The sequence below is a fragment of the Sciurus carolinensis genome, chromosome 13 (assembly GCF_902686445.1).
Source record: "Sciurus carolinensis chromosome 13, mSciCar1.2, whole genome shotgun sequence".
Classification (NCBI taxonomy): Eukaryota; Metazoa; Chordata; class Mammalia; order Rodentia; family Sciuridae; genus Sciurus; species Sciurus carolinensis.
This window is the reverse complement of record NC_062225.1, coordinates 2,409,980-2,434,796: the sequence shown is the minus strand read 5'-3', so window position 1 is coordinate 2,434,796 and position 24,817 is coordinate 2,409,980.

Genomic DNA, 24,817 nt, shown 5'->3' with positions numbered 1-24,817 from the left:
ACTCCTGCACACCAGGCACACACTCCATCACTGACCTCCTCCAGCAACACAAATGTTTCACAGGTTTCTTTTAGCAATTGGAGCAATAATCCCAGCTAGATTATAAACTAGACAATAACTAACAAGCTACCAAAAGTAAAATTAGAATTGGGACTGATTAATCCAAACAAAACAAGAAAGCTGAGAAAGGGACCATGACACTCATGGCAAGTAAAAATAATGAAGGGAAAGATGCCAGACTTAGACACAGCTTTACAAATGATCCATGTGCACTCCCATATATATATAGTAAAATGATAAAAGTATAAATCAAATGAAGGGAACACTTTATGCCAGTTATAGAAATGATTGAAACCTAAGCTACATGCTAGTTACACAATACACACTTCAGGTAAGAGAGTGAGCTGACTGTGAGAGTGAAGCCAAAACACAAGCCATTCCTGGACTAGCTAAGAACAGGGTTTGGACCTCAGGGAAGAGACAGACAGGGCCATCTCATGACAGCAGATGGTCATGGCACCAGAACTCTCCTTCAATACTGAGTATAGATGAACCTGGATGGACTTGAAGATGCTGGTAGGGAGAGCAGAGCATTCCAGCCACCAGGTAAGGAGCAGCCACCAGCAAAGCCTGAGCCAACTGAACCTCAACAACTCCCTGGACTCCATCAGGGAAGTGAGGTCCCAGGGCCAGACACTGCCCAAGACTGGGGAGGCAGAGGGCAGATGGCAGAGGGCAGATGGCAAAGGACAGATACAGGGAATCACCGTCACCAGAGTAGACACCACAGGCAGGAACCTCTAAGAGACAGGGACAGGGCAAGAAATCCAATACTGTAATTGGAAAGTGACTGGAGGCACAAACTAGAAATGGAATAATTCAAAACCCCAGGTCACCCCATCACTGGGAACCCCAAATTGCTGGAGTTTCTACCTCCAGGAACTCAGAAGCATCTCACAGAAAACAGCACCATAATTCAACGACGAGAGGAAAAGCACCAATTCTGAAATACGGCAAAGCATTCTCTTCTTCTTCAAAAAGATACGGAAAAGTCTACCCAAGGGCTGGGGTGCAGCTCAGAGGAAAAGGACTGCCCACCACATGAGAGGCCAGGAGTTCAGCACCACAGACAAAGACAGACACCAAGTCACAGGACCAGGGAGCATTTCCTCACTTCACCAACACAGGATCAGAGGCCTGTCTCCAGCAACTCCTCTGAACCAGTGAGTCACGTTCAACTCTCAAGAACACAGGGTGAGTCACACTGAAAGTCCAAGGAGCAGTGTGAAGAGACCAAGCAGCATCAGAACCAGAACCAGACGCAGCAGGAAGGATGGATCCTCACACAGGAGAGTGAGACCCTGTGCTCAGAGCTCTATGAATGAGATAAGCTCTTCACCTGACACCCCCTCCACCATGGCCTCTCTCTGTGCCTCACTATAAAGATCATGGAGATAGCTGTCCACAGTCACCATGCCCAACACTTGCACTCAGTTCTGTTTCAGGCTTCCCCATTCAAGGTGCTACCCCAGGGTCTCACTGAATCTCCTCCTCATGGTCGCCTGAGACCTGCACATGGCCCAGTGCAGAGCTCACACCCATCCTCATCCTACTAGACCCCCAATGGCATTCAGCACCTCAGCCACACCCCTCCCCCATGCACTTTACCCTGAGCTTCAAGACCTCACTCCCTCCTGCTGCTCCCCCTCCCCACGGCCCCTTCTCAATCACCTTCCTGGTTCCTCCTTCTCCAACCTGTTCCAGAACTCAGGGCCTTGGCCTCCACTCTGTGCAGCACTCACTGCAGAGGTGCTCAGATCTCAGTCCCCAGGGCACACCTCACCTGAATCCCAGCCTCAAACACCCCAGGTGCTGCTTGAAAAGCACCTGCAAGTCTAATGAACACGGAAGACCAACACATCCAGAGCCACATTCCTCATCCCTCCCAAGGGCTCTCTCCACAGTCTTCTCTGTCAGACAAATGGCAGCTTCACCCATCTGGGTTTTCACAGCAGATCTCAGAGATATCCTGAGACTCCTTCTCTCATATCTCTTGACCTAACCACCAGCCTGTGCTCAACCTCTTTCTCCAAATGGACCACACACTGCTCCCTCCACTTTAACCATTGTGGACCAAGGAAACCACCATTCCTGGCCTGGATGTCGGCAATGGCCCCCTAACTGTTCTCTCTTCTGTCTTTGCTCTGCAGAAAGGGCCTATTTCCTTGTGCAGTTTCCCACAAGTGGAGTCTTTCACTGTGTCCTCATAGGCCCTGTGAAGAAATTTACAGTGATCAGGACAGTGTGGCCACCTTTATCACATGGTGACCTCATTCTTTTGAGTAATACCCAGCAGAGGGATTGCTAGGTCACAGTGTTTCAAGTTCACTTAAATTAGAATCTAGAAATGGCCAATTTCCTTAGTATTCTCTTGGGCATAGAGAACCTCCAAGGAATGAATTAGAAAGATGTGACCTCTCAGGCAGGAGGGGGACATGAAAGTTCAAGGCCCTTTGAGAAGGAGCTGCTGAGAAGACTCACTGACTTGCTGCCTGGTGGGAGATTTGTGTCTGCGGCTGAATCTCTGGGGCAGGAATCCTGTGTTGCTGCTCATGTGATAACCTGTCACGTCTTCAGGCTGGAGTCTGCTGATGGGGAGAGGAGATCTGTCTCTGAACCACTGCCCCTGACCCTCCATGGAACCCAGCTGCCTGTGTGGATGTCCAGGAGTGGAGAAGCCTGGCTTCTGCTGCTGCCAGGCCATGTCGTACTTCTGGTTGGATAAGAGACCCAAGCTGGACTTGCAGGTGATGGTGACCATGTGTCCTGCAGGCACAACCAGGGAGCCCTGAGCCTATGTCATGTTGATGTCCCCACGGGCACCTGTGATCAGGAATTGACAATGTCTCTCTCTCTCTCTCTCTCTCTCTCTCTCACACACACACACCACACACACACACACACACACACAGACTTTATCATATATACTATGAAATAGCATATATAATCCATTTATGGGGGTATTATGGGTCAGCACATAACTAGGCCCATATTGAAAATGGCCATAATTTTTCAGTACAACCTTTAATTACATTTTCCAATCTACAATTATATGATTAAGTCATTGAATCTCTTTAAATTCTCACCTGAGGCCCAGAAACACAGGAACAGTCTCACCAGGGTCTGGGACATCATCCTACTGCCTGACCTGCAGGATGAGCTCAGAACTCATGGCAAAGTCCTTGTTTATAATATATGGGCATCTGGGCTGCAGGGGCCAGTGCAAGGTCATCAGCAAATAGGAAAGCAAATTGCTGGACTGTGGGTTGGTGGAGGATCTGATGTCAATCAAGATACAAAAAACCCAACACAGATACTCTATCTCTGTGACACAATACTCAGAATTCAACATAGAAGATCAAACACTCAAATCTCCCCAGACTTCAGATTTTTTTTTTTTTTTTTTTTTTTTTTAGTTCTTTGCTCATTTATTGATTGGGTTTTTTTGTGATAAGATTTTTTTTTTATTTATTTATTTTTTTTACGTTTACATAGGGTAATGATGTTTATTATATTTTTCCCCTCCACCCCACCCCTCCCACCCCTCCCACCCCTCCCACCCCTCTTTTCCCTCTACACAGTCCTTCTTTCCTTCATTCTTACTGCTCTCCTTAGCCTAACTCTAAACCTAACCCTAAACCTAATGCTAGCCCCTCCCACCCCCCATTATATGTCCTCATCCGCTTATCAGCGAGATCATTCGTCCGTTAGTTTTTTGAGATTGGCTTATCTCACTTAGCATAATATTCTCCAATTTCGACCATTTGCCTACAAATGCCATAATTTTATCATTCTTCATTGCGGAGTAATATTCCATTGTATAAATATGCCACAGTTTCTTTATCCATTCATCAACTGAAGGGCATCTAGGTTGGTTCCACAATCTGGCTATGGTGAATTGAGCAGCAATGAACATTGATGTGGCTGTATCTCTGTAGTATGCTGATTTTAAGTCCTTTGGGTATAGGCCAAGGAGTGGGATAGCTGGGTCAAATGGTGTTTCCATTCCAAGCTTTCTGAGGAATCTCCACACTGCTTTCCAGAGTGGTTGCACTAATTTGCAACCCCACCAGCAATGTATGAGTGTTCCTTTTTCACCACATCCTCGCCAACACCTATTGTTGCTTGTATTCTTGATAATCGCCATTCTAATTGGGGTGAGATGAAATCTTAGGGTGGTTTTGATTTGCATTTCCCTTATTACTAGGGATGTTGAACATTTTTTCATATATCTGGTGATTACTTGTACATCTTCTTCTGTGAAGTGTCTGTTCATTCCCTTAGCCCATTTGTTGATTGGATTATTTGTATTCTTCGTGTAGAGTTTTTTGAGTTCTTTATAGATTCTGGAAATTAGCGCTCTATCTGAGGTATGGTTGGCAAAGATATTCTCCCACTCTGTAGGCTCTCTCTTCACATTTCTGATAGTTTCCTTTGCTGAGAGAAAGCTTTTTAGTTTGAATCTATCCCAGTTGTTTATTCTTGCTTTTATTTCTTGTGCTATGGGAGTCCTGTTAAGGAAATCTGATCCTGAGCCAACAAGTTGAAGATTTGGACCTACTTTTTCTTCTATAAGATGCAGGGTCTCTGGTCTGATTCCAAGGTCCTTGATCCATTTTGAGTTGAGTTTTGTGTAGGGTGAGAGATAGGGGTTTAGTTTCATTCTATTGCATATGGTTTTCCAGTTTTCCCAGCACCATTTGTTGAAGAGGCTATCTTTTCTCCATTGCATATTGTTGGAACCTTTGTCTAGTATGAGAAAATTGTATTTATTTGGGTTTGTGTCCATGTCCTCTATTCTGTACCATTGATCTACCTGTCTATTTTGGTACCAATACCATGCTGTTTTTGTTACTATTGCTTTGTAGTAGAGTTGAAGATCTGGTATTGCAATACCCCCTGCTTCGCTCTTGCTACTGAGGATTGCTTTAGCTATTCTAGGTTTTTTATTCTTCCAGATGAATTTCATAATTGCTTGCTCTATTTCTGCGAGGTACATCATTGGGATTTTAATTGGAATTGCATTGAATCTGTATAGAACTTTAGGTAGTATAGCCATTTTGACGATATTAATTCTGCCTATCCAGGAACATGGGAGATCTTTCCATCTTCTAAGGTTTTCTTGAATTTCTTTCTTTAGTGTTCTGTAGTTCTCATTGTAGAGGTCTTTCACCTCTTTTGTGAGATTGATTCCCAAGTATTTTATTTTTTTCGATGCTATTGTGAATGGAGTAGTTTTCCTAATTTCTCTTTCTGAAGATTCATCACTTATGTATAAAAATGCATTGGATTTATGAGCATTGATCTTGTAACCTGCTACTTTACTGAATTCACTTATGAGTTCTAAAAGTTTTCTGGTGGAATTTCCAGGTTCCTCTAAATATATAATCATGTCATCAGCGAACAGGGATAGTTTGAGTTCTTCTTTTCCTATTCGTATCCCTTTAATTTCTTTGGTTTGTCTGATTGCTCTGGCTAGAGTCTCAAGGACGATGTTGAATAGAAGCGGTGAAAGAGGGCATCCTTGCCTTGTTCCAGTTTTTAGGGGGAACGCTTTCAGTTTTTCACCATTTAGAATGATATTAGCCATGGGCTTAGCGTAGATGGCCTTTATAATGTTTAGGAATGTTCCCATTACCCCAATTTTTTCTAGTGTTTTGAGCATGAAGGGATGCTGTATTTTATCAAATGCTTTTTCTGCATCTATTGAAATAATCATGTGATTCTTAACTTTAAGTCTGTTGATATGGTGAATGACATTTATTGATTTCCGAATGTTGAACCAACCTTGCATCCCTGGGATAAAACCCACTTGATCATGGTGCACTATCTTTTTAATATATATTTGTATGCGATTTGCTAAAATTTTGTTGAGAATTTTTGCATCGATGTTCATTAAGGATATTGGTCTGAAATTTTCTTTCCTTGATGTGTCTCTGTCTGGTTTAGGTATCAGGGTGATATTGGCTTCATAGAACGAGTTTGGTAGGGTTCCCTCCTCTTCTATTTCATGGAATAGTTTGAGGAGTATTGGAATGAGCTCTTCTTTAAAGGTTTTATAGAACTCGGCTGAGAACCCATCTGGTCCTGGACTTTTCTTTGTTGGTAGGCTTTTGATGACCTCTTCTATTTCATTGCTTGAAATTGGTTTATTTAAGTTGTGTATGTCCTCCTCGTTCAGTTTAGGTAGTTCATATGTCTCTAGAAATTTGTTGATGTCTTCAAGGTTTTCTGTTTTGTTGGAGTATAGATTTTCGAAATAGCTTCTAATTATGTTTTGTATTTCACTCGTGTCTGTTGTGATGTTTCCTTGTTCATTCCGAATTTTAGTAATTTGAGTTTTCTCCCTCTTTCTCTTTGTTAGTGTGGCTAAGGGTTTATCAATTTTATTTATTTTTTCAAAGAACCAACTATTTATTTTATTAATTTTTCCGATTGTTTCTTTTGTTTCGATTTCGTTGATTTCGGCTCTGATTTTAACTATTCCTGTCTTCTACTACTTTTGGTATTGGTCTGCTCTTCTTTTTCTAGTGCTTTGAGCTGTAGTGTTAAGTCGTTTATTTGTTGATTTCTACTTCTTTTTTTGAATGCACCCCATGAAATAAATCTTCCTCTAAGTACTGCTTTCATAGTGTCCCAGAGATTTTGATATGATGTGTCTTTGTTCTCGTTTACTTCTAAGAATTTTTTTATTTCCCTCCTGATGTCTTCTGTTATCCATTCATCATATAATAGTGTATTATTTAGTCTCCAGGTATTGGAGAAGTTTCTGTTTTCTATTCTGTCATTTATTTCTAATTTCAATCCATTATGATCTGATAGAGTACAAGGTAGTATCTCTATCTTCTTGTATTTACTAACAGTAGCTTTGTGGCATAAAATATGGTCTATTTTAGAGAAGGATCCATGTGCTGCTGAGAAGAAAGTGTATTCATTCTTTGTTGGATGGTATATTCTATATATGTCCGTTAAGTCTAAATTGCTGATTGTGTTGTTGAGATCTATAGTTTCTTTATTCAATTTTTGTTTGGACGATCTATCCAGTGGTGAGAGAGGTGTGTTAAAATCGCCTAGTATTATTGTGTTGTGGTCTATTTGATTTCTGGAATTGAGAAGGATTTGTTTGACGTACGTGGATGAGCCAATGTTCGGGGCATAGATATTTATGATTGTTATGTCTTGCTGATTTATGCTTCCCTTAAGCAGCATGTAATGTCCTTCTTTATCCCTTCTGACTAGTTTTGGTTTGAAGTCCACATTATCTGAGATGAGGATGGATACTCCAGCTTTTTTGCTGTGTCCGTGTGCATGGTATGTTTTTCCCCATCCTTTCACCTTTAGTCTATGGGTGTCTCTTTCTATGAGATGTGTCTCTTGCAGGCAGCATATTGTTGGATTTTTCTTTTTAATCCAATCTGCCAGTCTGTGTCTTTTGATTGATGAATTCAGGCCATTAACATTCAGGGTTATTATTGTGATATGATTTGTATTCCCAGTCAATTGACTCATATTTGTTTGACATGATTGGTTTCTCCTTTATTTGGCTATTCCTTTAGGCTAGCGCCTCCTGTTGCTGATTTGCATCGTTGTTTTTCATCTCTTCCTCATGGAATATTTTGCTGAGAATGTTCTGTAATGCTGGCTTTCTTTTGTAAATTCCTTTAGCTTTTGTTTATCATGGAAGGATCTTATTTCATCGTCAAATTTGAAGGTAAGTTTTGCTGGGTATAAGATTCTTGGTTGGCATCCATTTTCTTTCAGGGCTTGGTATATGTTGTTCCAGGCCCTTCTAGCTTTTAGGGTCTGGATTGAAAAATCTGCTGATATTCTTATTGGTTTCCCTCTGAATGTAATTTGATTCTTTTCTCTCGCGGCCTTTAAAATTCTGTCTTTATTTTGTATGTTAGGTATTTTCATAATAATGTGCCTTGGTGTGGGTCTGTTGTAATTTTGTATGTTTGGAGTTCTATAAGCCTCTTGTACTTGGTTTTCCATTTCGTTCTTCAGATTTGGGAAATTTTCTGTTATTATTTCATTGAATAGATTGTTCATTCCTTTGGTTTGTTTCTCTAAGCCTTCCTCAATCCCAATAATTCTCAAATTTGGCCTTTTCATGATATCCCATAGTTCTTGGAGATTCTGTTCATGATTTCTTACCATCTTCTCTGTTTGTTCCACTTTGTTTTCAAGGTTAAATATTTTGTCTTCAATGTCTGAGGTTCTGTCTTCCAGGTGTTCTATCCTATTGGTTATGCTTTCTATGGAGTTTTTAACTTGGTTTATTGTTTCCTTCATTTCAAGGATTTCAGTTTGGTTTTTTTTCAGTATCTCTAACTCTTTATTGAAATGATCTCTTGCTTCCCGTATTTGGTCTTTTAACTGTTGATTGGTGCGATCATTTAATGCCTGCATTTGCTCTTTCATCTCCTCCTTCAATGCCTGCATTTGCTCTTTCATCTCCTCATTAGCTTCCCTGATCGTTTTAATTACGTACATTCTGAACTCCCTTTCTGACATTTCTTCTGCTCTGCTGTCATTGGGTTTTATTGATGTAGTATCTAGGTTTGTTTGGGACATTTTCTTCCCTTGTTTTCTCATAATGGTCAGTTGTCAGTGGGACCCTGAGATATTGCAGTTTTCCACTATTGGCTTATAGTGTCCCAGTAGATTTCCAGTGTATCACCTCCCAGCCTTCAGTAGCCTGATGTCTTGGAGGAATCTGATAAAGCAGCTCATTCGAAGAATACTGCCCCTAGCCCCCTACTGGTTCCACGTTTTGGAACTGGCTCTGTGCGGAAATGCTCTCACTGTGGGCCTGCACCGTGCAGCTGGCCGTGTGGGAGGAGCCCACCGCCGGAGTGCGGAAGACTACCTTGGGAAGACTCAAGCTGCCCTGCCCGGCTCCGCTAAGCCACCTCTATCTGGGCCTGCCACCCGGGCCGAGCTTTACCCAGTGGGCAGACTCACCCGTGGCTCCACTTCAGTCCGAGTCTCTCAATGCCTCCCCTTCTTAACTCCTGGGTTCTGGAGCGACCGGGGGTGCAGTCTCCCTCTAGGCCGCCATCTTGGATCGCCCCGTGAAGAGAGCCCGCAGCCGGAGTGGGCAGAGTCGCCTGAAGAGGTCTCCGGCTGCCCTGTCCTTATCCCTGAGGCTGACTGCAGATCGAGGCTCTCCGCTGGTTCTTTGCAGGAGTACACTGCACTGCAGCAGCTCCGGTACTCGGAGCGTGCTCTGTTCAGACAGGCTCTCACTAGCGGGCCAGTTCCGTTCCGAGAACCTGGAGAAGCTGGCTGTGTGGGCGGGGCCCACCGCCGGAGTGCGCAGGACTGCCTGTGGATGACTCTAGCTGCCCTGCCCGGCTCCGATAAGCCACCTCTATCTGGGCCTGCCACCCGGGCCGAGCTTTACCCAGTGGGCAGACTCACCCGTGGCTCCACTTCAGTCCGAGTCTCTCAATGCCTCCCCTTCTTAACTCCTGGGTTCTGGAGCGACCGGGGGTGCAGTCTCCCTCTAGGCCGCCATCTTGGATCGCCCCGTGAAGAGAGCCCGCAGCCGGAGTGGGCAGTGCCGCCTGAAGAGGTCTCCTGCTGCCCTGCCCTTATCCCTGAGGCTGACTGCAGATCGAGGCTCTCCGCTGGTTCTTTGCAGGAGTACACTGCACTGCAGGGGCTCCGGGACTCGGAGCGTGCTCTGTTCAGACAGGCTCTCACTAGCGGGCCAGTTCCGTTCCGAGAACCTGGAGAAGCTGGCTGTGTGGGCGGGGCCCACCGCCGGAGTGCGCAGGACTGCCTGTGGATGACTCTAGCTGCCCTGCCCGGCTCCGATAAGCCACCTCTATCTGGGCCTGCCACCCGGGCCGAGCTTTACCCAGTGGGCAGACTCACCCGTGGCTCCACTTCAGTCCGAGTCTCTCAATGCCTCCCCTTCTTAACTCCTGGGTTCTGGAGCGACCGGGGGTGCAGTCTCCCTCTAGGCCGCCATCTTGGATCACCCCCCAGACTTCAGATTTAGAGTTATGAAAAAATAAAGCAAAAATTTATGCTTGTGACATGATAGCCTAAGTACTGGAAACTAAAAAATTAAAACACATTAATAAACTGGATATTATTAACACCGGAGTATATTTCACATGCAAAACAAATTACTTATTTGATCATAAATTTTAATCTTAATCCAGAAAGAATTTCCACAACCGAATATGTGCTTTGGTTTTCCCATTTAATCACTGTGAACTGCCCCTTAAGTTCGCTGCAAACAGAAAGTGTGTGGCATTATAATATCAGGTACGAAAGATTAAAATGGATTGTCAATCAGACAGATTCACTTGGAGTGCAGGTCCCACAGGTGTGAGCCACACAGAGCATGGCATGAGGAAGTTACCAATTCCTGAGGATAAGGAAGTGAAGAAAGGACATCTGCCCAAATCCATTTCTGCCAGGTTGTCCTACCCTCTGGATCTTTGATGAACTCTGAGCTTTTGCTTTGTAGCTGCTCCAATGAGCTCCAACTCATTTTCCTTCACTTCATTTATTTCTACCCATTAAGATAAGGCAGACAGAGAGTCAGGTCTCCAGAAACTAGAAATGCCACCATGCAGAAAGCCCTGCTCCTCAGTGTTCAGAGGAGACTGCAAACCCAGGACAGGAGGACAGCCTGAGGTTTGTTTAAGTCAGGAGAAACCATGACAGGCCCTTAACTGCTTCAAGGCCCACACACCAGGATTCCACCTTGGAAAAGGTGTGTCAGGTGACCTGGGCTCTGGAGAGAAGCAGCACAGACTTGTCAGCCAGAACGACACAGGCTCAGTCTCTAACTCGTTGGGAGGAGGAAGTCTGAAACTAATGTCCCTGTGCAGTGGACACAGAACCCACCCAAAGTGACCATGTGGAGCAAAGCCCAAGAGAAAAGCAGGGCAGATGAAATCAACCTGAGCAGAGAAATAGTCTGCACTCTGACCTCTTCTCACACGTGGAATCTATTAAAAATTTACACGGTAACACCAGTGTCCCTGACAAGGAGGAGCGGAGGAGGAGGAATTCTCTATCATCAATGAGAAAGAGCTCACAGAATTCTCCCTTGCCCGCTCTTTTCAATGACCTCAAGAGGTTCGTCTCTTGGGAAGTGTTTGGATGGCTCTGAGTGTCACACACATGGAGATCACTAGGACAGGATACCCCAGTTCATAGACCCAGCACCTAGGAATTTCCCCCTCTGGACACATCCATTCTCTGTCCTTGGGCAGGGCTGCTGTGTCTCCAGCTGAAACACGGGGTTCTATCTCACCAGTCTCTTTTGACCCTTGTGCTCTTATTTCATTACTAGATCAGGAAAAGACGATGTCTAACACTGTCCCTGACATTCTTGTTTCTCCAGGTGACAGTTGTCACCAGAAGCTCTGGAAACAGCTCACTTCTCTACCGAGGTTGGAAGAAAATGGGAAGGTCCATACTTGTGATGTGAGATTGTCCCCTCTCTCCTTAGCTGGGAGAATGGCAGCAGGGGGACATTCCCCTCTCAGGGGCTGCACTGCAGGCAACATGCATATCCTTGGGTCTGTACTGTTAGGGTGACAGGCACTGTGCCCATAACCTCCCACAGAAACAGGCTTCCATGATGGGCTCTCCTAACTATGCCACAGACAGCGTGGTTTCCTTTTCTACTGATTTTTCTCCAAATATAGCAAGACATTTGATGTCCCCAACCTCCCTCATTCTTTCCACCCCATGAATCCACCAGGACATTTGCATGCTGCTCCCTGGGGAGGACCTGCCTGCAAGTCTGACATAAAGTTCAGCTCTAACACGACATTCACTCACCAGGATGCCTCAGTTCAACTTCTCTAAATGAGGCCCCCTACTCAGATCCTGGGGTTGCTTATGCTCTGGATCCCTGGTGAGGACAGAGGGGATGAAGAAGGAAAAGGGGTAGGGAGGAGAGTCCTATGGCCCTCATCCTGCCCATGTATGCTCTGTCCACATGAGAGGTAAAAAGGTCTGTCCTCCAGGATGAGGTAGGTGAGGCTGAGACTGTAGGAAGGAAGAAGATTCCAGAAGACTCTTATTTGAAAGAGGGAATTGCTGTGGCTGAATACTTGAGAGTCCTTAGTAAATCACAAAACTTGACTCCTTTGGAAGGGGTCTCATTAAATGGAAGATTGGATGGGGCAGGCTCTCTAGTTCTGCTCTTGGAGGGAGAAATAGGCACACTGAAAAGCTATTTGGGCAGCTTCCACCTCAGAGTAAAAGGATTGTCATTAAACTGGGGAAGAGCATCATCCAAATATATAGTCAACAAAGTCTCATCCAGGTCTGTCTGAACTGGTCTAGGAATCCATCATCCTCTTGAGCTAGAATTCCAAGGGAAGAAGACATGGGAAAACTGTACCTAGGGAGTTCAGTAGCCTTGGCCTTACGACACAGTCCAAGCAAGAGAAAAAACATTAGCATTTTTTAAAGTTTTATCTTTTGCGTATGAGGGGGGTCTCAGAGTGATCATTCCTCTCTTAGAGGTGTCTTCACGTGTTTCAGTCAGATAAGATGAATCCATGCACTGAGTCCATCCACCTTTATGGCCATCAGAGTGGTCAAGATGATGGAGTAAGGTCCTCTCCAGCTGAGTGTCATACTTCCTTTTGGAATCCTTTGATGTCTCCTGGCTGGAACAAGTATTAGAAACCAGTGGATCCTCTGGGTTGGTTCTCAAGAAAGAATTTACAAGGCTTTTCTTGTATCTGCTGGAGAGACTTAAGGTAGTTCACAAGAAACTGCTGGCTGACTTCAGTCACATGAACATCAGACATCAAGGGGAGCAAAAGGGTGGCCTCCCGTACAGGATTTCAAAGGAGGAAAGACTTGCCTTGTAAGGAGTGTATCAGACCCACAAAAGAGCAGCAGGTAAATGCATGGATCTCCTAGCACCTATCACTTCTAGAAAGAAAGGAAGTTAATTTATTATTTCCAAAATGAGTTGTTTTGTGTAATCCAATATTAAGGATTTTTCCCCAAAGTTGGGGTATGATTAGTCTGGAGTCAGGCAGGATCCACCAGACTTCTGATTTCTCTCCCACTTCTCATTAGGCTTCTCTTCTTCTGGTAACTAGTGTGGAGGGAAGGAAGACTGGTGTTCGGATATGAAGCAAAGGCAACATGGTGACTGGTCTGGTATAGAGTCCAGGGCCACTCACTGAGAACCTTGGCTGACTGAGCTGTCTCCTTAAAGGACATTTGTAGCCATTTTGGAAGGTCCAAAACTACATATAGTCATCCGTCCTCACATAGAAATTGGTCAGGATGGCCAGGTCTACCAGTTGCCATATTCCAGACCTTCTGGACTATTCAGGGGTCCACAGTCACCCATTTGACCACCCCACATTGAAGTGGGTCATTTTAATTGTTATAGGGTGGAGGCCTCCCTGTGATAAAGGCACCCCATAATCAACATGGAACCCTGGTGAGAATGTGTGAGATGCCAGAGAGTCTGGTTAGATTCCATGGTAAAGCTGATGGTTAGAACAAAGCAGAAATAAGGGAAACTGACAGACAAAATCTAACCAGAACTGAGAAGGTGAGTCACTGATGGGTCCCATCTGTCAGGGAGAGGAGAAGGTTTTCTCCCCAGGGCAACAATGAGGGAGCATATTCAGAGACAACTAGACAAACACACAATCAACTAAAGATAATTTTCCAAGAAAAACAGAGACTCTCTCTTCCATTCCAGTCTCCAGACCATTGTCACTGCCTATTTATCAGAGGCCTGTGACATGCTGGTCCCTTTTCAGATGACCAACTAAATGAAACACCTACAAGGCTTTACCATCAACCTAGTTGACACACCTCTGACTCTCCATTCACTGGAGGTGAAACACCACAGAGGATTTAGCACCAACCTAGTTGAGACACCTCTGGGCTTTACATTCACACCAAATGAAGAGAACAAATAAGGAACCTTCAGCATGTAGTCTCACCTGTCACCTCTTCATGCCTGGACTCAAATCAGTCACCATGTTGGATCCAATCCACAGGAAAACCACAGTGAAGGGCACTCCTATTTGTGTGGGGTGAGGGTCCTGGGCAGCTCAGAGCCAGCCTGGACTCTGGTTTATATCTCCTGGGGCCTCTGAATGTTCAGGTGCCTTTCCATTATCCCAAATACCTCTGGGTCCTTTTGAAGTAAATGACAAAGGATGTATTCTGGCCAGGGCCAGAGAAACAAAGAGCCAACAGTTTTGCAGGATGTGACACCCCATGGAGTGGTGACTGCCCCTTAAAAACTGAGAATCCACAAAGGAAGAGGGGGTGGCATTACAACCACAGGTTACATGAAACTTGTTTTCTCAGAAATCCTCAGCTCATGTTCAGAAGGGCACGCTCACATTCCATAAGTAAAGGATAAGGAGGTCAGTGTGCAAGGGGGGGCATGGAAGTGTTACCTCCATGGGAGTGGGCTCAGGAGGAAAGGGGGAAGATCTCACATAGGGTGAGGTTTCTGAACAAAACGGGGTCTGCTTAGATTATGTTCAAATCAGCCAATTACAAAAGCTACTATTGTGACTCAAAAATAACTTGAAAAAGACTCAGAACCCCAATCATGAAGCTTAATTATTAATACTGGTTTAAGAATAAAACATGTTGGAAAAAACACAAAGTATGTAAAGAAGAGGAGATAGAAGGAGGGAGAGAGGCAGACAGTTGAGGAAGAGGAAGAGAAACAATGTCTTGAAAATACTGAAGAGCAATTTTCTAACTAAAATTCCATAACCAGAAAATTGAGGTTTCAAAGGAAATATAGAAACCTTTCACACAGAAGCTGGAGAGCATATCACGGGTCTTTGCACAGGACAGGAAATGACCCCATGACTCTTCAAGGCAGAGGCAGGTGGCATCAGAGCAAGAACTGCGTTGCACAGAGGAGGGTAAAACAAGGAAAGATTGACAAAACTGCCTTTTCTTATCTAATGTCTTTAATGTTTAATCCACTGTGTGCTCACAACTGTACCAGGGCAGCATGAAGTGTGCAGCATCCAAGAGTCAAACACCTGACAACAGCACAATTCAAACCCCTTTCTTGCAGAATCATGGGGCAGAGAATGCTGAGAGGAAGCTCCAGGCAGGAGGCCTCCAGGGGAGAATCAGGAACAGGCTCAGCCTCCCAGAGGTCCAGCACCCTGCCTCCTGAGTCCCCTCAAGCTGTTCGACACTCTCCCTCCACACTGGACAGGGCTGGCCTCTTCCCAATCCAGTGTCAGAAAGTATCTGTGAGTGACCTGAGAGGCCAGGACACTGAAAGTCTTGCCTGCTGACCATTCTGGGAGGAGACCTGCTCCAGGGGAAGCCAGAGGACACCTGGTGAGGACCCCCAGACAGCCCAGGGCAGGGCACAGTGAGAACCAGGCCCTGGCCATTGGCTGCATCCACTGACCAATGTAGGGGAGACCCCTGGAGATCCAGCAGAGAAGTCTCTCCATGCTGCACCTGTGGCTCACGTCCCACACACCTGAAGTCACACCTGGAGCCAGAACCACCTGGGAAGCCACTCCTGATTCCTCACTCAGAGAAAGATTGGGGAGAGTGAAAGGCTAATGGTTTAAGCTGTTGGTTGGGGCAATGTTTTACACAGAAACACACAGTGCATGCAGAGAAACAGTAAGAAGTTCAAGAAAGTATTGGCAAAACTACAATTTTGACTGACTGCACACAGCAATAGGGAAAAGAACAAAAGGAGCCCGTTTACATTCTAGGGAAATTCCATATGGCTATCAGAGAAGTCTCAAGAACTATGCAGAAAGGAGGAAAGAGAATAATACATGCAATGCTAGGGAAAAAAACTTAGCCAAGAATAACAAATGACCCCACTGTTCCTCATGCAATTTCTAAGCTGACTTTAAGTATTTTTTGAAATTTTGCTAGTTTTCAAGTGTCTTAAACACTGGATCATAGGTCATATCCTCCTGTCCCTCTTTGCACTTGCTTACTCTTGCAGGGTTCTTGAAGAGAGTGAAGGTTTTCACTGGTGTGCAGTGTTATTATGTGCACTTTCTTGTTTTACAAATCCATTCTACTCTTGATCAGCAGTTAGCTGTTACAATGTGCAGTTATCACAAATAATTCTGTGACGTGTGCACATCTGTGTGCTCTGAGAGGAAGACCTGGATCACAGGGTACGTGCATGGTCAGGGAGTCCTCCAACTCAGGTGCCATTCACGTTCCCAAACACAGGAGAGTGATCTGGATCATTCCCCATGCTGTGCTCGATGATCTTCATGGTTTACTTTTGTGGTCTTTCTTCTGAAAGTTTCTGGTGGTTGGTTGCACCTTTCACACTGAGGATTATTGATGCTGAGCACACTTCACATACTAAAGGCCCGTTTGCATATGCAGTGGACAGAGAACCTTTCTATGAAGAAGTCTTGTCTGTAGTTTCTGCAGTGTCACTTTTGTCACAATAACTGACCATCAATGCCTCAGTCTCAGAACATCTGATTAGCTCCACTGGGCAGCTTGGCTGGGCTCACCAGCACCAGGGTTCTGCACCCATAGTGTAAGAACTCTTCATGGTGCTTCTTCTGATTGGCCTCCTGTGCTTCCTGTCAATCATAGGCTGGAGGAGCAGTACTGCACTGAGCAGGGCATGCACACCTTCAGGAACATCCACTCACATGGGTCTGATCTGATGGGTGAGTGCTGGAGCTGACAAGGACATAGGAACAGGGTGCAAAGAATATTCTCTGAGTCCAACACAACCTTCCAGTGACCCTGAAAGCCTGGTGCCTCTGAGAACTTCTGTCAGCAGGTGGAGGCAACAGGAGGAGCCGCTGCGGCAGCCCAACCTCACACTTCTGCTTCCCTGGGAGGTTTTTGTCATGGCCTGTATCACTGTGGGAGGGGATCTGCTATGCTGTAGACAGTAATAAGTGGCCACATCTTCAGGCTCCAGGCTGCTGATGGTGAGAGTGTAATCTGTCCCAGATCCACTGCCACTGAACCTTGTGGGGACCCCAGATACCAAATTGTTTGTATTATACATCAGGTGCTTAGGAGCTTGCCCTGGCTTCTGTTGGTACCAGTCTAAGTAATTTCTAATGCCCTGACTGGCCCTGCAAGTGATGGTGACTCTTTCTCCTTGAGATGTAGACAGGGAGGATGGAGACTGGGTCATCAAGATGTCACATCTGGCCCCTGAAATTGGACACATGAAAAGAAATACGCACACAATTATTTGAGTTATAGGAGGATGTCCCTGAGGAGTAGGCAGCACTCATCTTATTGGTCTCAGAAAATTCTCAGGATTGTCCCACCTTACCTGGGAAGCAGAGAATCAGGAGCCCCAGGAGTTGAGCAGGGGTCCTCATGTCCATGCTGTGTCCCGACTAGGAATGACTCATGCACAGGGTGTGAGCAGCCTATTAACAAGTCCTCAGGGCAGTGGGCTGTGCTCTGGGCACATGCAAATCAGCAGGGCTGAGCAGACAGAGCACAGCTGCAGGGTGGCTCCTCTCAGTCACTCAGCCCTGGTCAAGTGTCCCCAGGTGTCCCAGTAAAGACCGGACACCACAGAATTGCCTGGAGCGAATGTGTTTCCTCAGGGACCACAGCACAGAACCATCCCTCTTTCCTGGGCGTGGAGGGACCCCTTGCTGTCATCATGGTTCAGGACCCACTTCTCCTGCCTACTGTCCAATGGAGAGGAGGTCATTAGCTCTATCACAACCCCACCACCCATATCAGATTTTACTGACCTCTTGCTTTCGTAGGTATGCACAATACTTATTCCAGAGAGGCTTCCTCCATGCCTGACTCCTGGAAGACTTGGCATGATAAGTGATCAGAATTTCCACCAGAAATGCAAAGTGTTGTAAGAGGAACAGCAGAATAGGGGGAAACACATCAAGCGCAGGGGTGGTGACTGTAAGAAGTGCCCGTGCTGTCCTGCCATCCCAGCTGATCTCTCAGCCTCCTCCACTCTGAAGGTTCTGTCCTGTCCTCTGACCCAGGCCAGCCAATGTCAAGGATGGCCCTTCCACCCCTGATGCTCAGCTCCCTCTCCCTCTGTGTGCTGCTTTACACATCAGGCCTCATGTTCCTGAGATCCTCCCAATGTTGCTGTGCCCCTCCCCCAGCTTAACCTAAGTTTTGCTTCATCTTTTGTTTAATGGGTCAGTTTATCATCATTATAAATTTTGATTCTCACAATGACCCAGATTTGGTCACAGTGATATCAGTGCAGGTGGTTTCACTTTACAGTTGCCACAGTCTCATCATTTTTGGAGCCTACTTGGTTCCTGATTCAAGGTGTAGACAAGATTCCTTTGGTGGAAATAAACCTAGGCACTGAGTGCTTACTGGAACTCTGTGGGTTAACAAGGATCTATGTATGTATGAATCTTCATGCTTGAACACAGTAGGTGTCTGCACACCTGCACCTGAAGGTTACAGCTGCTTGGAGGGAATCAGCCTCTACTCTCCACCTCTGAGCCTGGTGTGCCACATGGCCCAGCAGCAGCTGGTCACTGAGGAACAGGGAACTCCTGTTTGTGCTGGAACCAGGGGAGTCAGTTCTCCTAATCAATGTGCATAAGGTTCTTACCAGCTCTGCAGATGATGGTGACTTCTCTGGGACACAGTCCTTGATGCTCATTCCATTATAATCTGCCAACATGCACAAGAATGTATCTGTTATATCTGAGAATGATCAATCTGCTCTCAGGGCCTGCCATCGGAGAACAAGAGCAGATCCCCAGTGTTATGCTTCTTTATAAGAGACTCAGCAGGAAGTTCTGTCCCTAAGGTGAGAGCTAGGGAGCTACATCATGCTGTGACAAGTCACTTCCTGCTGGAGCTCAGAGGCAGCTTCCCAGGGAGGCACAGGGAGGAGCTGCTCATCCTATTTTTCTGATGTAGTGCATTTTCCTCACCTGGAACACAGAGATGGAGGGGACCTAAGTCCTGAAGCAATAGATGCAGCCTCCCGCCATTTCTTATGATTACTTTGGTTAAGGGTTTATCAATGTTCTTTATCTTTTCAAAGTATCATCTCTGTTGCACTGATTCTGTTTTTTATTCTCAATTTCACTGATTTTAGCTCTGATCTTGTTTTCTGTATTCTACAAATTTTTGAATCAGCTACTTCTTTCTTTTCTAGAGGCTTGAGGTATAGCATTAGATCATTTGTTTGAAATCTTTCATTTTTTTAATGTGGAACTCAATGCTATTAACTACCTTCTTAGGACTACATTCATTCTGACTCAGAATTTGATGCATTGTGTCTGTTCTCATTTTTTAATATTTTTTTATTTCCTCTCTCATTTCTTCTGTAATACATTAATCACTCAATAGGGTGAGTTCCAATCTCCATGTATATCTGTGGTTTATATAACTTTTTGTGCCATTGATTTCTCTTTTTATACCATTATAATCTGCTAAAATGCACATGATTATAACTTTCATTGTGTGAGAAATTATATTATACATAGAATATAGTCTGTTTTAGAAAAAGTTCCATTAGCTGTTGAGAATAAAGTGAATTCATCTGTTATTGGAGTGAAATATTTTGCAGTCCTCCATTAGGTCCATTTTATTTATATTTTTAATTAGGATGGAAATGTTTTTATGTATTTTATGTCTGGATTACATTCACATAAACAGAGAGAATAAATCAGGAACCTCCCAGTATGTTGTCTCATCTGTCTCCTCTTCATGCTGGGCTCAAATCAGTCACCATGTCTGATCCAAACCACAGCAAAACCACAGTGGAGGGCACTCCTCTGTGTGTGGGGTGAGGTTCCTGGGCAGCTCAGAGCCACAGCCTAGATTCTGGCTTATATCGTGCTGTGGTCTCCAAATATTAAGGTGACTTTCCAATAACTCAAATAACTCTGGGAACTTTTGAAGGAAATGACAAAGGATGTATTCTGACCATGGCCAGAGAAACAAAGAGTAAACAGTTCTGCAGGATGTGACACCCCCATGGAGTGGTGACTGCCCCTTAAAATCTGAGAATCCACAAAGAAAAGGGGGTGGCAGTTATAACCTCAGGTTATATGAAACTTGTTTTCTCAGAAATCCTCAGCACATGTTCAGAAGGCAAGCTCACATTCCCTAAGTCAAGGATAAGGAGGTCAGTATTCAAAGGGGAAGAAGGAGGTGTTACCTCTATGTGAGTGGACTCTGGAGAAAGGGGGACGATTTCACACAGACTGAGGTGTCTGAACAAAACGGGGTCAGCCTAGCTTAATGTTCAAATCAGTCCATAACAAGAGCTCCTATTGGGACTCAAAAGTAACTTGGAAAGGACTCAGAACCACAATCATGATGCTTACATTATTAATACTGGTAAAAGAATAAAACATGCTGGAAAAAACAAAGTATGTAAAGAGGACAGGTGAGAGAAGGGGGAAAGAAGGAGGAAGAGAAGGAGACAGCTGAGGAAGAAAAACAGAAACAATGTCTTGAAAATAGCAATTTTCTACAGAAAATTCTGTAGCCAGAAAATTGAGATTTCAAAGGAAATATAGAAAACTTTTCCCTCAGAAACCTGAGAACACATCATGGGTCTTTGCACAGGAGAGGAAATGACCACATGACTCTTCCAGGCAAAGACAGGTGGAAGCACAGGAAGGTCTAAATTGCACAGAGGAGGATAAAACAAGGAAAGATTGACAAAACTGCCTTTTCTTATCTAAATGTCTTTAATATTTAATCAACTGTGTGCTCACACCTGTACCAGGGCAGCATAGGGTGTGTAGCATCCAAGAGTCAAATGCCTGACAACAGCACAATTCAAATCCCTTTCCTGCAGAATCATGGGGCAGAGAATGCTGAGAGGAAGCTCCAGGCAGGAGGCCTCCAGGGGAGAGTCAGGAACAGGCTCAGCCTCCCAGAGGCCCAGTGCCCTGCCTCCCCAGTCCCTTCCAGGTGTTCAACACTCTGCCTCCTCACAGGAGAGGGCTGGCCTGTTCCCAAGCCAGTGCCAGAAAGTATCTGTGAGTGACCTGAGAGGCCAGGACACTGAGACTCTTGCTTGCTGACCACTCTGTGAGAACTGCTCCAGGAGAAGTCAGAGGACACCTGGTGAGGACCCCCAGGCAGCCCAGGGCAGGGCACAGTGAGAACCCCAGGCCCTGGCCAATGGCTGCATCCACTGGCCAATGTAGAGGAGGCCCCTGGAGATCCAGCAGAGAAGTCTCTCCATGCTGCACCTGTGGCTCACATCCCACACACCTGAAGACATACTGGAGCCAGAACCACCCAGGAAGCCACTCCTGATTCCTCACTCACAGAAAGAGCAGGGAGAGTGAAAGGCTAATGGTGTAATTTGCTTGTTGGGGCAATGTTTTACACAGAAACACACAGTGCATGCAGAGGTATAGAAAGAAGTTCACCAAAGTATTTGCAACAGTGCTTCACTAGATGAATATGCACATTGACATATGGTACAAGGTATTAGAACCTTACATAGGTTAGATTATGAGTTTTTCTGACAAAATACAGAGTCATTCTTTGTTATCTAGTCTACTGTTTGACTTGTTAAACTGTGATTTTTTTTTTTTTAAGAAAAGAGTTTTCCTCAAAGGTAAAATGCTTGTTCAATAAGTCACTCACTTTCCTCCAGGCACAGCGACAGACCATGGTGTCCACATGGTGCCCACACAACAGGACAGAGCCTCCCCATCATGAGTCCCTGCATGACATTTTGATGCAGCCCCTGCGTTACCCTGCAGGACACAGCCTGGGCAAGATTCATTGGTGTCAACTGTGAAACATGGGAGAGTGGTGACCTCCTCACTCCCTGAGTGCTATGAAGGCACAAAAGAAAACCTGAGTCACTGCAGGGAGAGACCAGGGTGTCCTCTTCACTTCCTATAATGCTGCTGTCTTACCAGGTAAAAATGTAAAACTATATTCATGCTTCAAACATAGATCAGCCTTTCAAGGCTATGGAGAGGATTTTTTGCAGGTAAATGTCACCCTCTTGTGGGCTAAAGTGGGACATCGTAGCACAGAATTAAGTGAGAGGAACCTCAAGGTGAGTGGCCTGGGTGTCCACAGGATCCTGTGCCCTCTGCTCTCCACACGGACGTTCTACAGCTCCAAGAGGACAGCTCACCCACCTGTCCATCTTGATGACACAGACACTCCAACCCAGAGAAGAGCTCAGAAACCACCTGTCACACCTGGAAACCAGGGAAGAGGCCAGAGCAGAAATGTCTAACCAGGTCACTCACTGAGTTCAGGAGAACTGAGGCCAAAACTAGGTGTCAAGTCCTAATCATGTGTCCATCCTCCTCCAGTCCTGAGTCCAGGAAAACAGAATTGTAGAAGACGTTCAATGAGAAGTGTTATAAATACGATGGATTTATTTCTTTTCATGCTGTAAGACTGGGCTTCTGCTTTTCTCATCTAAGATCAATGGGAAGTGAGAAAACACCTTCCATCCCCACTGCTGTCTTTGGAGCAGTTTGAGGCTCAAGCAGGGAATTGTGTCTTCTTCTCATCGCAAGTAACTCAACTTGTGCATTTTTATCCTGGATGTGTTCATGACTAAAGGTGACACTTCTTCCCTGAGACATTCAAGTAAGAGGACACTCCAGAAAGATGCTTCATGAGGTCACCTGGCTTCATGGTGCCCAGCTCACACCACCTAGTGTGCTAGAGGTTTACCCACCCCAAATTGAGAACAGCAATAAAAAAGGGGTATTTAAATGACAGTTTATCAGCAAGACCAGCTTCTGCAAAAGGATCCACAGTCCATTGCTCCAACCAGATCCATGACCCAGGGTCCCCTCACTCTCCAGCTCTAGAGCATGGTCCAGGCATGGGGCAGACACCATTCAGAGCTCCCTGCACAGCTGGAGGACCAGAAGGTGACCTTGAAACAGATGGACTCAGTGCTCCTGTCTGCCAGTCACTCTCAGGCACTGCATGCTTCCAGGAAGGTGGCTCAGCAGACTTCTTCTTTATGAGGACCTCCTGTGATGATGAGCCAAGAGGCACAGCTGCTTCAGCATCTCAGGGTATTGACTATGAGGAGCCTGACCCCTGGTATGTCCCTTGTCTTCATCCTCCCTGTGAGATCCTGACTCTCAGAACACGTGTGTTTCAGGACGTGGGCTTGGCAGAGGGAAGCACAGTGAGAAGGAGACAGAGATGCAGGGATGTTAGAGAACAAGGAGGGGAGGAAATGTGGAATGGATGTGACCACATCACACCTTGTGTATGGACACAGACACTAAATAAGCACAGGGATTTCCAGCTCCACATGTGTCTACATCACACCAATGAAAATGAGGTGGATAAACACACAGAAGGAAGACGAGGGAGAAGGAAACTAATGTCCCTGTGCAGTGGACACAGCCACCTTGCATGGAGAGCCCCTTGGAACAAGGCCCAGGAGAACATCAGTCCAGATGGAGTCACCCTGAGACATGGAGAGCACGGACTCAGTCCTGTTCTAACTAGGGCATCTCCTGTTACACCAGGACTTGTGGCACCTGTGACCCAGGTTGTCTGACAAGGGACAGCAGAGGGAGGAAGGAATTGTCTCTCAACTATAAGAAGAAATAACATAGAAACTTCTCTTGTCCACTCTCTCCAGTGGCCTCAAGGTGTTCTTCTCTTGGGAAGTGTTTGGATGACTGTGAGTCTCACATATGTAGATGACTAGGACAGGCTGTCCACCAACTTATAGACCCAGCTCCCCAGAATATCACACTCACTGCCCCAGGTGGACACTTTCCTTCTAATCTGGACTTGGGCAGGGCTACTGGATCTCCAGCTGAAACACAGGTTTCTTTCCACCAGCTCCTTTTGACCCTTGTGCTCCAGTTTCATTCACTAGGACAGGAAAAGATGATGGCTAACACTGCTCCTGACATTCTTGTATTTCTCAGGTGACAGCAGACACCAGAAGCTCTGCAACTCCCAGAACTCCATGTTGTGGGCAGAAGAATTTCTGAAAATCAATACCTGTGAGGTGGGACTTGCCAGCCTGTCTCCTTAGCTGGGAGAGAGCCAGCAGAGCGGCCATTCCCTCCGAAGGACTGTCCTGCAGGCACCATTCATATCTTGACTCTGTTGTCATAGGGTGGCAGGTCCTGGGCACCATGACCCCCACAGAGCCAGGCTTCCATGACAGCACATCCTGTCCACACCACAGGCAGCCTGGGAAGTTTCTCTACTGTATTTTCTCCAAATATAGAGACATTATATGTCCCCTGGGTGCACAAGGAAGGCCCCACCCTCCCTCACTCTTTCCACCCCAGCACCCACCAGGACATTTGCTTGCAGTTCCCTGGGAAGACCTGCCTGCAGGGTTGACATAAAAGTTCAGCTCTAACCTGGCCTTCACTCACCAGGACTCCTCAGCTCACCTTCTCAAAATCAGGCTCCCTGCTCAGCTCCTGGGGCTGCTGATGCTTTGGATTCCTGGTGAGGACAGAGGGATGAGGAAGGAGAAGGGGGAGGGAGATGAGCCCTGGACCCCATTCTGCCCAAGTGTGCTGTGTCCACATGAGAGGCGAGCAGGTCTTCCCTCCAGGATGGGGCAGGTGATTTTGATTAATATGAGATAGAAGAGAGGAGGATCAAGCAACCTGGAACTGAACAACATTGTTACAAAGAAAGAGGATGCTGTAGAAAAATTACACAGGCTGTCAGAGCTTACAAAACAAAGTTCTTTAAAAAATTGATACTTGTGTTGTATAACTCAAATAAAAATTAACTTCCTTGGAAATAAAGAAAAGATAAATCAAATATAACTCAT